The sequence below is a fragment of the Hippoglossus stenolepis genome, chromosome 1 (assembly GCF_022539355.2).
Source record: "Hippoglossus stenolepis isolate QCI-W04-F060 chromosome 1, HSTE1.2, whole genome shotgun sequence".
Classification (NCBI taxonomy): Eukaryota; Metazoa; Chordata; class Actinopteri; order Pleuronectiformes; family Pleuronectidae; genus Hippoglossus; species Hippoglossus stenolepis.
In genome coordinates, this window is record NC_061483.1 from 65259 (window position 1) to 74899 (window position 9641).

Sequence of the window (9641 nt, forward strand, 5' to 3'; positions counted from 1 at the left end):
TCGCCACACCCATTTATGTATTTGGTATTAATACATATATACATTCTCATTGTTCTCATGTACATATGAGAACAACTAGATCAGATGTGGAGAGTGAAAATAGATGAACTCCAGAAAATATCTGGACACAATTTTATGGATATTTCCAGAGTTCATGTTTGAAAACACACTGAGCGTGATTTGGACACTGATTCACATCCTGGACAAACGTCGGGCTCTTTGCTCGCTCACCTTCCTTTGAGCCGACCGAGTTGAAGTAACCGGCTGAAAGTCACAGAACGTGTTTTCAGAATCGTACGTTACAGCAGTGGTCACCAACCTGTCGAGAGTCTTCACTGTGGATCCCAGTAAAGCTCTGGACTCACTGGCTGAGGAGTGAGAGACATCGACCTGCAGACCCAGGTACATAAAAAAAAATATATATATATATATATATATATATGTATATAAAAACATAAATCTAAAACAGCTATACTATATAACAACACTATATATGTAGGTTTTTAACTTTATACTGATTTTGTGTGAGTTTTAAAGTGAATATAAAGTTGAAGAGCTTGTGTTTGACCTTCATTTGGGCACAAAGCCATAGAACTGGGTGGAGGTACAGAGTGCTGCTTAAAGCTGCTGACTGATGTGCTCTCAGTGTTACTGTCTATAAAGATCTGTAATTCATTTCCAGCCTTTATGACATTAACACTAGATGTTGAGTTTCCTTCTCCTAGTGGCAGGGTGTTGAAGGACACGTGAACTTCATGAACTTGTATTAATTCACTTTAATGTAGTTGATTTATCAAAAATACTTTTTTATTCAATGTTTGTTTATGGCTTTGCATGTTTATTGGTGGATTCACGAATGACATAAACCAGTATTACATGAAAGAGCACTGTAGTATTGTACTTGTACAATAGTACATCTCCTACATACTCTGAGTACACACACACACACGCACGCACGCACGCACACACACACACACACACACACACACACACACACACACACACACACACACACACACACACACACACACACACACAGAGTCACGTGGTTTCCAGTAAATGCAGAGAGGAGCAGCAGCCAGTGAAAGTGAAAGTGTTCAGACTTTGTTTTAACTGTAACGAGCAGACGGAGGAAACGTGAAGTCTGAGGCTGGTGAGTGTTCAGCAACATTCATATTATTCATTCATATTATTTTACTGTCACTGACTCTGAGTCAGTTTTCTACACGTGGACTTTAGAGAGAAGAAGATTCAGGAGGAACTTCTGTCAGTCAATCAACAGTTTGACTCAACGCTGTGATCGGCTGAGTCCAACACATTAAACCTACAACTGTCTCAGGTTACCGTGACAACAGGGACACAGTGTAGGAGGGTTGACTCTGTTGTATTTGAAGAAACACTGAGTTTATGTACCTGGCTTCATTGTGTGTGTTTGAGCTCACAGTGTTTTTCCTTTCAGACTGAAGATGAGTGTTTATGAGGAGGAAGAGGAGGACAGAGCAGAGTCTCCAGGGTTCAGCTGTGTGTCTCTGAAGAGTGACCGGTCCATGAATTATCCTCTAAACTTCAGTAATGAACCTGGACCCTCACACACAGAGTAAGAGACTGTTTCTACTGTGACCTGCTCTGAAGAGGATTTAGTTTCCTCTAGTGTGGCCCCTGCATTAGGACACAGCTTCATTGAAGTTGGTGACTAATCTCTCAGAATCACTCAAAGAGCTCAGACCTCCACCAAGAACCAACACGCTCCTTATGAAACCACTTTGAGATTCACTAGAGACTCATTTTTTTTTGGATCTGCACCAAATTCCACACACTGGTAAACATCAGTCCTCTGAACATGTCTGTGAAAGAAGAACCCCCGATCTGGTTCACAGACCACAACCTTCCACCAAGTTTACTGGTAATCTGTTCAGTGTTTTTTATAATCCCACTAACGAACCAACCAACACACAAACATACTGGGTGAAAACAAAACCTCCTTGACAGAAGTAATGACAACCTGTGACTGTGACATGTGACTTATCAGGAAATGTCTTCACAGAGAGAGGAAGAGGAGTCATGTTTCTGAGGAGGAGCAGTCGTCCTGCTGTGCTTCGTGTCAGGACGTCCTGAAGGATCCAGTCTCCACCAGCTGTGGACACTGGTTCTGCAGACAGTGCATCACCTCATACTGGGACCAGTCTGGTTCTTCAGGAGACTCCTCCTGTCCCCAGTGTGGACAAAGATCCAGAACAGGAGCTGGAGCTCAGACAGCCGGTCAGAGCAGCACTGTACATGTGTCTGCTGATGTCTTCACTTCTGACAACAGCACATGTGGTTTTATTTTGTTCCTTCATACAGCATCAACATTTAACATCGTTATAAAAGCACAAAGTTAAAAAGCTTTTATTTTCTGTAGTTTTTCTGTATCTGATGAAAACAATCAGCAGATTCTCAGATTCTCTGTCTCTGACATTGTTTCTTGTCTTTCAGCAGATCGTGGTCTGCAGGAGGTTTTAGATGAACATAAGCTCAGTCTGAGGAGGAGATGTGAACATGTGACTGAAGGAAGTGATGAAACAGGAAGTAGAACCCTCCTCAACAGGATCTACACTGAGCTCTACATCACAGAGGGACAGAGTGAAGAGGTTAATACTCAACATGAGGTGAGGCAGCTTGAGACGGCTTCCAAGATGAAGAGCCTCCACGACACTCCCATCAAGTGCCACGACATCTTTAAAGCCTCAACTGACCAGCAGAGCAGCATCAGAGTCGTCCTGACCAACGGCGTCGCTGGCGTTGGAAAAACCTTCTCGGTGCAGAAGTTCACTCTGGACTGGGCAGAGGGTTTAGAAAACCAAGATGTGGGTCTGCTGACTGTGCTTTCGTTCAGGGAGCTGAACCTGGTGAAAGACCAGCAGCACAGTCTTCTCACGCTGCTCCGTGTTTTCCATCCAGCGTTACAGAAGCTCACGGCAGAGACGCTCGCTGTCTGTAAACCTTTGTTCATCTTTGACGGCCTGGATGAAAGCAGACCTTCTCTGGACTTCAACCACAGGGAGCTTGTTTCTGATGTCACACAGAGGTCATCAGTCAATGTGCTGCTGACAAACCTCATCCAGGGGAATCTGCTTCCCTCGGCTCTCGTCTGGATAACCTCCAGACCTGCGGCGGCCAATCAGATCCCTCCTACATGTGTTGACAGGGTCACTGAAGTACGAGGCTTCACTGACGCCCAGAAGGAGGAGTACTTCAGGAGGAGATTCAGTGATGAAGAGCTGTGCAGCAGAATCATCTCACACATCAAGACGTCCAGGAGCCTCCACATCATGTGTCAAATCCCAGTCTTCTGCTGGATCAGTGCTACAGTTCTGGAGCACATGTTGACCACAGACCAGAGAGGAGAGCTGCCCAAGACCCTGACTGACCTGTACTCACACTTCCTGCTGGTTCAGACAAAGAGGAAGAACAACAAGTACGGTGAGGGACATGAGACGACTCCACAGCAGCTGACGGAGGCTGACAGGGACGTTCTACTGAAGCTGGTGAGGCTGGCGCTTAAACATCTGGAGGAAGGAAACATCATGTTCTACCAAGAAGACCTGGAGCGGTGTGATCTTAATGTCACAGAGGCCTCAGTGTACTCAGGAGTTTGTACTGAGATCTTCAGAAGAGAGTGTGTGATCTTCCAGAAATCAGTCTACTGCTTTGTTCATCTGAGCGTTCAGGAGTTTCTGGCTGCAGTCTACATGTTCCACTGTTACACCAAGAGGAACACAGAAGAACTCAACAACTTCTTGGGAACATATGGGAACACAGACAGTACCTCCTCCCTGGATGACCTCCTGAAGAGAACCATGAAGAAATCCCTCACCAGTACAAATGGTCATCTGGACCTGTTTGTTCGCTTCCTTCACGGCCTCAGTCTGGAGTCCAACCAGAGAGTCTTAGGAGGCCTGCTGGGTTGGACAGGGAACAATCCAGAGATCATCCAGAGAGTCATCAACAACCTGAAGAAGATGAATAGTGATAACATTTCTCCTGACAGAAGCATCAACATCTTCCACTGTCTGACTGAGATGAACGACCACTCAGTTCATCAGCAGATGCAACAGTTCCTGACGTCAGAGAACAGATCAAAGGAGAAACTCTCTGGGATCCACTGCTCAGCTCTGGCCTACATGCTGCAGATGTCAGAGGAGGTTCTGGATGAGTTGGACCTGAATAAGTTCAACACATCATACCAGGGTCGACAGAGACTGATCCCAGCTGTGAGGAACTGCAGGAAGGCTCGGTGAGTCCAGACATGATCAATAACATGTTCAATCAGTGGAGATGAGTCGTTCTTCAAATACACTGATTCTCATTGTTTGGGGCAGCATGGTGTTGCAGTGGTCAACACTGTTAGTGCAGCCTTTCTGTGAGGAGGAGGTTCTCCTGGTGTCTGCAGGGTTTTCTCTGGGTTCTCCAGCTTCCTCCACACACCCATTTATGTATTTGGTATTAATACATATATACATTCTCATTGTTCTCATGTACATATGAGAACAACTAGATCAGATGTGGAGAGTGAAATCCAATGTGATCACTGTTCAGGAGTTTGAGGGTTCAATATATATATATATACCTGTATATATATATATGTGTATAATATATATATATATACACACATGTGTAAAGGTTTTTCGGAGCAAACAGCTAGCATAGTGGGAGGAGACGATCACGAAATAAGTGTTTAGGTAGTGTTTAGTAATTTGTTTTATACTAAAGAAAATACCTGAATATATGTTAAATAATGTTCTTTTAGCCTGATACTCAAAACAAACCTCATTTTACTAAAGTAATGTAACAGTAGGCACAGGTCTGAGAAAGGAGGATTGAAATGTGACGAGATTTCATATTTACTGATACTAAATGTGGTAAGTACTGTTTATTAGTGACTACCCTAACAAACACTACAGATCCATTTGTTAGGTTGACTGTTATATGTTTAGGATGAGAATTATTTAAAAATATATATATATATATTTTTAAATAATTATATTAATTTCATTCCTGCTTGATGAAACTGTTATATGTTTATATGCATTTAGAAACGGTGATTAATCAGATAAATCACAGCTTCTCTGTGTTTAGGATGAGAATCACTGACTGTTCCTTTAAACTGAAGAAGCAGAACTAGAAATATCGTTTATTCTTCTTTCTGGTCAAACTAGAATTACCACCCTGCGTTTGTACGCCACCACCAACCAGTGCAGTGTCCGTCCCTCCAGGTTCCTGACATGTTGCATTCACAATAATATGAGGTCACTGTAACCTTTGACCTTTGACCACTGAAATCTAATCAGTTTATCTTTGAGTCCAACTGGTCAAAATGTGAAGAAATCCCCTAAAGACAGACTTGAGACATCATGTTCATGAGGATAGAAACATGTTGTGTGACCTTGACCTTTGACCTTTGACCACCTGAATCTAATGAGTTCCTCTGTCAGTCTAAATGAACGCTTGTACCAAATCTGAAAGGATTCTCTTGAGGAGTTTTTAACATGTTCATGATGCAAAAAGGGGATTTACCAGGGTGAGGGTCACATGATCACGTTTTGTATGAATGTTGTGTTTTCTGATTTTATTCTAACAGATATTTTCTTTAATTACAGACTCGGTGGTTGTGGACTCTCAGAGACTCACTGTGAAGTCGTGGCCTCAGCTCTGAAGTCAGACCCCTCACATCTGAGAGAACTGGATCTGAGTGGAAACTCCCTGCAGGATTCAGGAGTGAAGCTGCTGTGTTCTGGACTGGAGAGTCCAAACTGTCAACTGGAGACTCTGAGGTCCTTAAATCCTTCTTCACTTTTCCAACTTTCTTTCTTATTGGGTCATTATTTATTTAAATTGTCTCAGTTCTGCTCTGCTCACTGTCCCTCAGTCATCTGTCACTCACCCAGCCTGTCAGTCACGTCCACCTCATCAACTCCATTCACCTGCACTCACCTGCTCCTGATCACTAAGAAAGTGTCAGTAAATAACATGTGGACTGAGGCCGAGCACTCGTCCTCCTCAGGTTTTCAAAATAAGACACATTCTTATTGAAACACGTTGGACAGTTGATAAGTATAGAAACAAACAGGAAGTGACTGTCAGGAGCCATCCCTACTTTAAACAGTGTTTAATTACACAAACCTGCTCAGTGACCAAACACACAGAGAAGAAGGAGATGAATGAAACAATGGTCCAACATGTCTGATCTGATATTTATCTTCAGGTCCCAGACTGGACTGAGGTCAGCAGCATGTTGAGAGTCTGTGTTGACATGATGACGATCCACAACAACAGGAGGACACATTCAAATGTTCATATTTCTTTATCCAGGTTGGAGGACTGCAGACTGTCAGAGATCAGCTGTTCTTCTCTGGCTTCAGCTCTGAGGTCAAACCCCTCTCATCTGAGAGAACTGGATCTGACTAACAACAGGCTGCAGGACTCAGGAGTGAAGGAGCTGTGTGGTTTTCTACAGAGTCCAACCTGTCGACTGGAGACTCTGTGGTCAGTTCACTGACTGACTTTTGTAGATCTCATATCTATAAAACAGCATTTATACCCAATTGATCTGATTTAATTCTAATTTAACATAATTCCTCTTCATACATAACTTGAATCCATTCATTAATTAATCTGTGACATTTTAAATATTCAGCTACTTGTTAAAACACATCTGAGTTTAGTTCTGGATTTCCTAAACTGATCTGCAGGACAGAGACCGGGTCCAAATAATATATTTGTACTGAATCAGGACTCGTTTTTAGTCCAACATGTCTGATTTCATATTTATCTTCCATGTTATGAGTCTGTGCTCACATGAATATGTGTCTGTTATTTTCACACATGACCTCAGTTTAATTTACAGTTAAGTTTTATTATTTATTCAGGTTGGAGGACTGCAGTCTGTCAAAGATCAGCTGTTCTTCTCTGGCTTCAGCTCTGAGGTCAAACCCCTCTCATCTGAGAGAACTGGATCTGAGACTAAACAACCTGCAGGACTCAGGAGTGAAGGAGCTGCTTGATCTACAGCAGAGTTCAGGCTGTCGACTGGAGACTGTGAGGTCAGTAGATGGTTGGAGTCAGTCCACGCTGCTTTCATCAGTATTTTACTAAACACAGTCAGTATCACAGATCCAGGGTCTGTGCTACCAAGCAGGATTTGTGGTTATCAGGTTAACTTCAGGTTTAGTTTTTTCAGTCCTACGAAGCTCGTCCACTTCTTAACGAGGTAAATCACCATGGTAACTTCTGATGAATGGCTAACCTGCTCCAGGTTAAGTTGGAGATCAACCCGTATAAAAGCTCCGCCCACTGACCACAGTGACTCTCCACTGTTGTGTGGTGCACACTCTCCTTAAAGGGACGGATAAGGGAAGTTTAAATCAACGTCTGGTTGGTTCAGTTGATCTCTAACTCACCCAGAACATCTCAATCTCTCCAGACTCATCCTGTCACCAAAACACCAGATGCACTCAGTCAGCTTCCTGAAGATAGGTCCATGTGTTTCTATTGAGGAGTGATGTCAGAGGTGTCCACCACAGTGTGTGTCCTCAGAGACAGTGTGTGTCCTCAGAGTCAGTGAGACAGTGTGTGTCCTCAGAGACAGTGAGACAGTGTGTGTCCTCAGAGACAGTGAGACAGTGTGTGTCCTCAGAGACAGTGAGACAGTGTGTGTCCTCAGAGACAGTGTGTGTCCTCAGAGACAGTGAGACACTGTGTGTCACATCCTGGGATTCAAACGTTTCTCATCAAGAATCTTCTTCTCTTCCACTCGTCTTGTTAGTAAACAACAGATTCAGATCTCGTGGCCCCGAGTTATTTATCTCGTTCACACACGTTATTATATCGTGGTCACGTGATATATGCTGTAACTGAGTTTCTTTTATTCTGGATCATGTGTTTGTTCTCCTCTGATTTTTATTATAGAACAGTTTGATCCTCGTTGTGAAATATGAGGCTCTGCTGTCAGTCAAACTGTCCATGTCTGTGATTGGTCATACGCAGTAAACCCCGCCCCTTTTATGTGCACGTGCTCACACAGTGAAACATGGCTTCACCTGTAACAGCAGTAAATCCACCTCTCAGGTGTCCACTCTGCACTTTGACATGCAGAGGAAACACACTTAGCTCTTAGCGTGTTCATTCCAACACGTGAACATGAAGCAGAGAGGAAGCTGCTCCACCTCTGAACAGGACTGAAGTCCCTGCTGCTCTTTCTACTGGATGTGCTGCATCACTGACTCACAGCTGATGAAGTGAGTCTCTGTAACACTGATGTCTTCTTCTCTCAACAGTTGGAGGCGGTGATCTTAGTGAAGGTGAGTGTGAAGAGGACAGTGTGTGTGGACGGAGGCTGAGCTGTGTCCTGAGGATCCAGAGGCTGAAGCAGCAGCAGCTTGTGTGTAGAGCGGCTCTGACTGGGCCTTGTTGCTGGGAGGCAGAGTGGAGACAGAGCTCCAGAGGAATCAGAGGAGGTGAGCTGCTCTGAGATCAGCTGTCACACAGAGTCCAGTCCACCATCCTCCCTGTGTGTTCCTGTGGATGTGACACAGCATCATCACTGGATCTGCTGCTGCTCTGTCCTTTGACGCACAAAAGTCAAAGTCGTAAATATTTCAAAGTTATGTGCAGAAAAATGTGCTAATTTAATGCAAATTTTACTTTCAAATGTAAAAAGTGACATTATATTTACTGGTCGGGACATGAAGCTGTGAGCAGTCGCTGTTATAAATAAATAACTGCTGAGTTCAGACAAGCTTCTTATATTTTAAAACAGTTTCACCCCTGATCCTGCTGACGGCAGCGTGTTAGCATGTTGTGTTGAAAACTAAAGACATCAGGTGAAAACCATGAGCACTGCAGGGAATCAGAAAGTGTAAAGTCGTGTTATCTGAACACAGATTGATGAGACCAGGCTGTAAATAAGATGCTCAGTACATCGAAGTATAAAGTCAACAGTGATTTCTAAGAGTCGATGTAATTAAAGAAGAAAAGAAAATGACGAGGTGAAGAACTTTTTCAGATTAAAAAAAAACTGAAATATTTTCCCCCAATGAGAAGCTGAGGTTGTTTTTCTGTTCAAAGTGAATTTAATCATGTTATTTGTCAAATAGTGAAGTTTTCATGTACATAGTTTAATAACCTGCTTCACCTAATGACTCCGATGTAAAGTGGTGTGAGTCTGTGGGTGAAAGACGTTTAGAAACACAGAGATAATTCGTTTGGAGCCGGGAGCCTGCGGCTCTGCTTCACTGAGAAGATGAAAACGTCTGGACTCATCAGATCGAATCAGTTCAATGACTTCATGAAAAACATGTGAACTCACATTTTGATGATTTTCATTCTCTCTGGATTCTTCACACATGTTCATAACTGATCTGCATGTTCCTGCTCATGTACAAAGAGATAGAAGGTTTTATACAAGTGGACTTTCTTTCATGTACAGCGTTTATACAACATCGGACAATAAGATCACACTCATCGACATTTATTCACAAATGTACATGAAATAAAAGGAAACAAGGGAATATCCCTTAAAGTGACATTTTTCAATCCACAACGTGATGAACTGCAGAAGAATCATTTATATCCAGTCTGTGATCGTACTTCACGCACAGACC

At 43.1% G+C, this 9641-nt stretch overlaps 1 protein-coding gene and 1 long non-coding RNA gene across 2 annotated transcripts in view; one reads left to right on the plus strand and one right to left on the minus strand.

Moving 5' to 3' along the window:
• The window catches only part of LOC118105716 (ras GTPase-activating-like protein IQGAP1), a 331334-nt gene that overhangs the window by 63280 nt on the left and 258413 nt on the right, over nt 1-9641 (minus strand).
• On the plus strand, nt 981-1511 carry LOC124852246. Its single transcript, XR_007032868.1, has 3 exons — nt 981-1153; nt 1240-1364; nt 1460-1511. It is a non-coding gene; the product is annotated as an uncharacterized LOC124852246 (long non-coding RNA).